The following is an 8,475-nucleotide window of genomic DNA, read 5'->3' on the forward strand; positions in this document are numbered from 1 at the left end:
GAAGGGAGTACTTCCTAACTCAATCTATATAACCAGCATTATGCTATAAGGATACAAATGCCGAACAAGGATATTATAAAAATAGAAAACCACAGAACAATTTCCTTTATGAACATCAATGTAAAACCCTCAGCAAAATATTAGTAAACAGAGTTCAATGCATCTTAAAATGATTCTACACCATGGTCAATTGAGATTGATTCCTGGAATGCAAGTATGATGCAACACATGGAAATTGATTGGTGTAATACATCACATTTAACAGAGTGAAAGGAAAAAAAAAAAAAACAAAAACATGATCAACTCAACACAGAAAGAGCATTTGATAATACTGAACACTCTTTTGTGACAGAAACATTCAACAAGCTGACAGTAGAAGGAAACTGCCTCAACATAATCAAAGCCATATATAAAAAACCCACCATGAACATCATACTCAATGATAAAAGACAGGAAACATTTTCTCTCAGATCAGCAATAAGGTAAAGATGCTTATTTTCACCACTTATATTCAACACAGTACTGGATGTCCTAGCTGGAACAATTAAGCAAGAAAAAGAAATAAAAAGTATATAGATGGAAAATGAGTAATTAAAATTACCTGCATTCACAGATGATATAATCTTGTCTGTGGAAAACTCTAAAGATTACACACACACACACACACACACACACACACACACACAATGAGGGAGGTGAAGAGAAACTGTTAGAACTGATGACTGAATTCAGCAAAGTAGCAAGAAACAGTCACATGCAAAAATCAGGTGCATTTCTGCACACTAGTAATGAACAGTCTGCAAAGCAATTAAGGAAACAATTCCATTTTCATAACATCAAATAGAACAAAATCCGTTGAAATTAGCTTAACCTTGGAAATAAAGGTCTTGTACAATGAAAACTACTAAACACTGCCAACAGAAATTAAAGAAGAGATAAATAAATGAAAACACGTCTTATTTTCATGGTTTGGAAGACTTAACATTGTTAAAAGGTCAATATTGCCCAAAGCATTAAACAGATTCAATGCAATCCCTATCAAAATCCCAATGATGATTGTCAAAGGTTTAGAAAACTCTATCATAATATTTATATGAAACTACAGGAGACCCTGAATAGCCAAACAAGTATTGAGGAAGTAAGAAAACTTAAAGACTTACATTTCCTGATTCCAAAACGTATTATAAATCTAAAGTAATGAAAACAGTGTAGGACCAGTACAAAGACAGACATACAGACTAACAGAATGGGCTAGAGAACCAAGAAATATGTGATTAAATAATTTTCAACAAGAATGCCAAGACCGTTCAGCAAAGAAAGGTCAGTATTTTCAACAAATTGTGCAGGAAAACTGCATATGCACAACCCAGAAAATGAAGTTGAACATTTACCTAACCAACCATATACAAAAATTAAGTCAAAATGGATAAGAGGTCTAAACATATGAGCTAAACTATGAAAGTCTTAGAACAGGGTGTCCAATCTTTTCGGTTCCCTGGACCACATTGGAAGAAAAAGTATTGCCTTCAGCCACACATAAAATACACTAACACTAGCAATAGCTTATGAGCAAAAAACAAAACTGCAAAAAAATCTCACAATGTTTTTAGAAAGTTTACGAGTTTATGTTGGGTCACATTCAAAGCCATCCTGGGCTGCACGCGGTCCTTAGGCCACAGGATGGACAAGCTTGTCACAGAAGAAAACGCCGGGAGAAGGCTTCACTACATTGGATTTGGCAATGATTTGTTGGATACGGCACTCAGGGTACAGGAACAAAAGAAAAAGTATTTGATTTCATGAAAATAAAAAAGCTCCGTGCATTATAGGACATTATCATCAGGATAAAAATGCAACCTTTGAAATAGCAAAATGTATTTTCAAATCATGTGTCTGACAAGGGATTAATATTTAGGATATAGAAAGGACTCCTAAAATTCAACGACAGCAACAACCACAAAAAACCTAATTAAACAACTGGCAAATTGCTGAATAGACATTTCTTCACAAAAGGTATATAAATGGCCAATAAGCATATGAAAAGATTCGACATCACTAATTATTAGGGAAATGCAAATCAAAACCACAATGAGATATCGTCTCATACCTAGTAGTATGGCTACTATCAAAAAACAGAAAATGATAAATGTTGGTGAACATGTAAGAAATGGGAAACCCCGTGCACCATCAATGAGAATGTAAAATGTTATAGCCACTGTGGAAAACATTATGGCCATTAATCAAAAAACTGAAAATTTAATTGCTATATGATCCAGCAACTTCAATTGTGGGTGTATACTCTGTAGTAGTCTGTTTTCATGCTTCTGTGAAGAACTGCCCAAGACTGGGCCATTTATAAAGGAAAGAGGTTTAATTGACTTCTACTTCCGCTTGCTGGGGAGGCCTCAGGAAACTTACAATCATGGCAGAAGGCAAAGGGGAAGCGGGCACCTTCGTTGCAGTACGGCAGGGCAAAGTGTGTGCCCTCAGGGGAAATGCCAAATGCCTGTGAAACCATCAGATTCCTTGAGACTCACTCACTATCACATCACAAGAACAGCTTAAAGGAAACCAAGCCCATGATCCGATTACTTCCACCTGGTCCCACCTTTGACAGGGGATTTTGGAGATTACAATTCAAGATGAGATTTAGGGTGGGGACACAGCCAAGCTGTATCATCCTCCAAAGAGCCTTAAGCAAGGTCTCCAAAAGATATTTGCATACCAGTGTTCATAGTAAGATTATTCACAATAGCTAAAGCATGGGAGCCACCCAAGTGTTCATGACAGATAAGCAAAATGTGTTGTACGCATACAATGGAATGCTATTCATCCTTTAAAATGAAGGGATTTAACATACCCTATAAAAAGCTTGTTTAACCTGTGGCCCAGGATGGCTTTGAGTGGGGCCCACCACAAATTCGTAAACTTTTTTAAAACATTATGAGATTTTGTGTGTGTGTGATTTTTTTTTCCTTTTTAGCTATTGATAATGTGTTTTATGTGAGGCCCAAGAAAATTCTTCTTCCAATGTGGCCCAGGGAAGCCAAAACACTGGACACCCCTGTCCTATAACATGGATGACCTTTGAGGACATTACATTAAGTGAAATACGTCAGTTACAAAAGAACAAATACGGAATGCTTCTATTTATGAGATAGAGTAGCTAAAGTCATAGAGACAGAAAGTAGAATGGGGACTGTCAGGGACTTGGGGGAGGGCAAATGGGGGCTTATTGCCTAATGCCTTCAGAGTTTCATCTGTGCGAAATGAAAAGAGCTCTGGAGGTGGATGTATGTTGGTTGCACAACAGTGTGAATGAACTCAGTATCATTGAACTGTATACTTTAAAATGGTTAAGGTTGTAAATGTTATATTGTGTTTATTTTATCACAATAAAAAATAGAGGCCGGGCGTGGTGGCTCACGCCTGTAATCTCAGCACTGTGGGAGGCAGAGGCGGGTGGATCACGAGGTCAAGAGATCGAGACCATCCTGGTCAACACGGTGAAACCCCGTCTCTACTAAAAATACAAAAATTAGCTGGGCATGGTGGTGCATGCCTGTAGTCCCAGCTACTCAGGAGGTTGAGGCAGGAGAATTGCTTGAACCCAGGAGGCGGATGTTGCGGTGAGCCAAGATAGCGTCATTGCACCTCAGCCTGGATAACAAGAGTGAAACTCCGTCTCAAAAAAAAAAAAAAAAAAAAGGAAAAAGAAAAATACCAAAGCTATGGTATTAATATAAAACTTGCACATAAATATCTATCTATTTGATTTTGGGGATCGAATAAATATTACTGATAATACAACAAAGTAAAATGAGAAAAAATATTGATATATTAACTGTGAAAAATATTTTATTCTGCATATCAAAGTGTACATATTCTTTGTTTAAAAAGAGATTTATAAATAAGCAAGAACACAAATAATTAGCAAAGAAAATTCACTGGTAATTCATAGAAAATAAAAAGATTATTAATTGAACAAACAGAAAATGCTAGATATATAAATTATCTGGGCAATAACATAAATACAAATTATAATTAAGTATTGCTATTTTAGCCGAAAACAGTAATTTGGGAACCAATGAAAATATGCAAGGTTATTAAAGACTTAGACAATCTGGGACTAATTGCTATGAATTAGATTTACCAAACCTTTATTAATGCAGTTGCATTTTATGTCAAAAGTCTTTAAATTTTGCTTGCCCTTGACCATTCAATTATACTCCAAAGATTATAAGCCAAATAAATATTTAAAGATTTGTTTGCCAATTACATGCAAAAATGTTCAGTGCAACCCTTTTACAACAGCAAATACTTGAAAACTCCTGAATATTGATTGATCAGGATTGAAAAACAAATCATGCTACTGCTTCGTAATATATCATCTACTCTTTTTTTTTCTGTTTAACTTGAGAGAGAGTTTCTCTCTTGTTACCCAGGCTGGAGTGCAATGGCGCGATCTCGGCTCACTGCAACCTCCGCCTCCCGGGTTCAGGCAATTCTCCTGCCTCAGCCTCCTGAGTAGCTGGGATTACAGGCACGCGCCACCATGCCCAGCTAATTTTTTGTATTTTTAGTAGAGACGGGGTTTCACCATGTTGACCAGGATGGTCTCGATCTCTTGACCTCGTGATCCACCCGCCTCGGCCTCCCAAAGTGCTGGGATTACAGGCATATATATCATCTACTGTTTACAGATAATGTTTCTAATCATAGTGTTTGTATGGCCTGAAATTCAGAACTAAGCAAAAAATGCTATTTAGAAGCAGTATTTGAGTAGGTCCCATTTTAAAAGTGCTATATAGATGCAAACAGAGTATGCAGGCATTTGTTGATATTAGGATTCTCTAAATATTGAGATTGTGTTATTCATCTTTCCTGCTTTTGCTCACCTTTACCTTGACATAATATTTATCATTACAAAATTGTCATTTCATAATAAGAAAATTTTTATAATGGAAAATAAATTAAACTAGGGTAGATTTCACTTCCCAAAATATCATATGATATTTAACTATATTACGGTTGCTTTATTTGCTGCTGGTATTAGTCTTAGAAGCAGAGCTCTTTTACAGTGTTATTCTAATTGTTGTATTTATGTTAACTAATGTTTGAAGATACAATTGTTTTTAATATATTGTTTCTCGAAATGATTTCTTTGGAAATAATTCTCAAAGTGGAAGGCAATCTCAACCCTCTTTTTTCTTTTTTGTGAGACGGAGTCTCACTCTGTTGCCCAGGCTGGAGTGCAGTGGTATGATATTGGCTCACTGCAACCTCTGCCTCCTGGGTTCAAGCAGTTGTCCTGCCTCAGCCTCCTGAGTAGCTGGGACTACAGGTGCCTGCCCCAATGCCCGGCTAATTTTTTGTACTTCTAGTAGAGATGGAGGTTTCACCGTGTTAGCCAGGATGGTCTCTATCTCCTGACCTCAGGATCCGCCCGCCTTGACCTCCCAAAGTGCTGAGATTACAGGAGTGACCCACAGTACCTGGTCTCAACATTCACATGAAGGTATCAAGATTCATTTTAAATTTTACAGAATTTAATGCAAGTGTCTGTATTCTGACCAGACTCATCATGTTTGTCTCTCACTGTTTTAATCCAGATACTTGCTTGGCAGCTGTCTCATAATTCATTAGATTGCTTCAGGTGAAGGTAAAGGAAAGCCTCAAAATTTAATATTGATGCTTACTTAGCTCGTACTAATGTGTTTTAAACCAGTGTGAAATAAAAGGATCTGGATATCTTATAAACGCTATTTTTATATTCAATATTATAAATGTAATTGGAAACATAAGGTTATATAGTGTAATATAAAAAATGAAACAGAGTCAGAAAATATTTTCAAGAGTTTAATGTTACCTAAACTTTCTTCTGTGAAACACTAATTTTGAGGAAGGCTAACACGTTGTATTGGAGATCGAAGAGACACGTGTTTTGGTTATATAGTCTCTGAAAACAAAATACTCAAAATCTCAGTGGCTAAAACAGCAAGCATTTTATGGTGTTTCTTTATTTCATGGATCAGGCATTTTGACCAGGTTCCGTAGGCTGATTCCTTTGTTCCAAGTGGTGTCAACTGAAGTCACTCACGGGTATCAATGAGAGAACAATGATGAATTGCTTCAGTCACGCGCTTAGCACCTTCGCTTGAGAGCTTGAAGGTTGGGTTCAATAGGTACCGTCCCTCAGAACACCTACATGTGGCTTCTCTAGCAGGGAGCCTCAACTTCTGTATCTCAGGGATCCCAGGAAGAGGATTCTATGAGTGGAAGTTGTAAGCCCTTCCTATGAGAGAGCTTCAGATTCTGTTCTTTTGTGATGTACCATTAATCAAAAAGTCACCAAGTTTAACTCAGACTCAAAGAGAGAGGAATTCTATTCCATCTCTTAGTGAGAGAAGCAGCAAGGAATTTGTGGCCATCTTTAATCTATTACACAGATTTCTAGATTCAAAAATGTTTTGACCAAAGGTAATCGTGACTTTCATGATTGCAGGTTTGTTAGACACATTAATTCATGTGTAAGACATTGGAGTTAAGCAGCCTTTGGGGTATGCAACTTACCTAGACTTCTTTGAGAAAAATATATTTTCCTGAAAATCTTTTCTGGAATGTCTTGTGCTTTCTTAAGGGTACATTTCTAAGTACTGTTAGTCACTGATGCTCGTTCTTTACGCAGATGTTCATTTAGTTTCTATTACCAGGTTATTTGTTCATTAATTTATAATCACTTACAAATGTAATAAATTAGTTTTTGTTTTAAGCATTGGATTTTAAACAGCAAGTTTAAATATAATTTACATATTGTAAATTTACCCATTTAAAGTGTCATTCACCCATTTAAACCAATTTGATGGATTTTTTTTTTTTTTTTTTTTTTTTGAGACAGAGTTTCACTCATGTTACCCAGGCTGGAGTGCAATGGTGCGATCTCGGCTCACCGCAACCTCCGCCTCCTGGGTTCAGGCAATTCTCCTGTCTCAGCCTCCTGAGTAGCTGGGATTACAGGCACGCGCCACCATGCCCAGCTAATTTTTTGTAGTTTTAGTAGAGATGGGGTTTCACCATGTTGACCAGGATGGTCTCGATTTCTTGACCTCGTGATCCACCCGCCTCGGCCTGATGGATTTTAATATATTCACAAATATTTACAACCGTGACCACAATTTTAGAATAGTTTGTCATCTTAAAAAAAACACACTGTACTCTTTAGCCATCACACTCCTGTCACCCCTCCTCCTCAACCCTGAAAAACTAATAATCTATGTTCTGTCTCAATGAATTTCCTTGTTCTGGATATTTCCTATGAGTTGATTCATATACCATATGGCTTCTCTCATTAAGCATAATGTTCTCAAGGTTTGTCCATGTGGTTGCATATATCAGTATTTCATTCATGTCAATGAGCAAATAATAATGTATTGTATAAATATAGCACATTTTTCATTCATTTTTTCACTGATGGAAAATTGCATTGTTTCCAGTTTTCAGTCATTATAAATAATGCAGCTATAAGCAACCATATATTCCAGGGGTATCCAATCTTTTTGTTTCCCTGGGCTACACTGGAAGAAGAGGAATTGTCTTGGGCCACACATAACATACATTAACAATAGCTGATGAGCTAAAAACAAAGACTGCACAAAAATATCATGTTTTAAGAAAGTCTACAAATTTCTGTTGGGCTACATTCAAAGCCATCCTGGGCCATGTGTAACCCTTGGGCTGAGGGTTGGCAAGCTTGATATAGACGTTTTTGAGTGAATGTGTGCTATCATTTCTCTTGGGTATGTACCTAAGGGTGCATTTGCTGGTTCACATGGTGGCCATATATTGAATTAAGAAACTGCCAGACTATTTTTCTAAGTGGTTGCACCATTTTACATACCAATCAACAGTATATGAGTATCCTAATTTCTCTAAATTTTCACCAAAACTTGTTATCTGACATTTTGATTCTAGCCATCTTAATGAGTATCAAGTGGTATTTTATTATTGTTTATATTTGTATTTTTATAACTCATGATATCAAACATTATTTAATTGCATATCTTCATTTGTATATTTTCTTGGAAAAAATCTATTTAGCTATTTGTCTATTTCTTGAATTGGGTAACCTTTTATTATTAAACTGTAATAATTCTTCATATATTCCAGATGCAACACCCTTATAAGATATATAATTTGTAAATATTTTCTACTATTTAGTGAGTTGTCTTCTCACTTTCTTGATGTCCTTTGAGACACTAAATTTTTAATTTTGATGAAGTCCAATTTACCTATTTTATTCTTACTACTGATGATTTTGGTGTCATGTCTAAGAATCCTTTATCAAATCCAAAGTCATAAAGATTTATGTACCTTTTCTTCTAAAAGCTTCGTATTTTTAGCTCCCACATTTAGGCCTTTAACACAGTTTTACTTAATTTTGTATATGCTGTGATACAAGGGCCCAGATTTATTATT

The 8,475-nt window shown here is 36.2% G+C and overlaps 1 long non-coding RNA gene across 1 annotated transcript; it reads left to right on the forward strand.

Moving 5' to 3' along the window:
- Window positions 1-1,472: 1,472 nt before the first annotated feature.
- LOC116527457 lies at window positions 1,473-7,635 on the forward strand. Its single transcript, XR_004258550.1, has 2 exons — window positions 1,473-1,517; window positions 7,587-7,635. It is a non-coding gene; the product is annotated as an uncharacterized LOC116527457 (long non-coding RNA).
- Window positions 7,636-8,475: the final 840 nt, after the last annotated feature.

The sequence above is a fragment of the Sapajus apella genome, unplaced genomic scaffold, assembly GCF_009761245.1.
Source record: "Sapajus apella isolate SASKATOON/1434 unplaced genomic scaffold, GSC_monkey_1.0 scaffold54, whole genome shotgun sequence".
In the NCBI taxonomy this organism is placed as follows: Eukaryota; Metazoa; Chordata; class Mammalia; order Primates; family Cebidae; genus Sapajus; species Sapajus apella.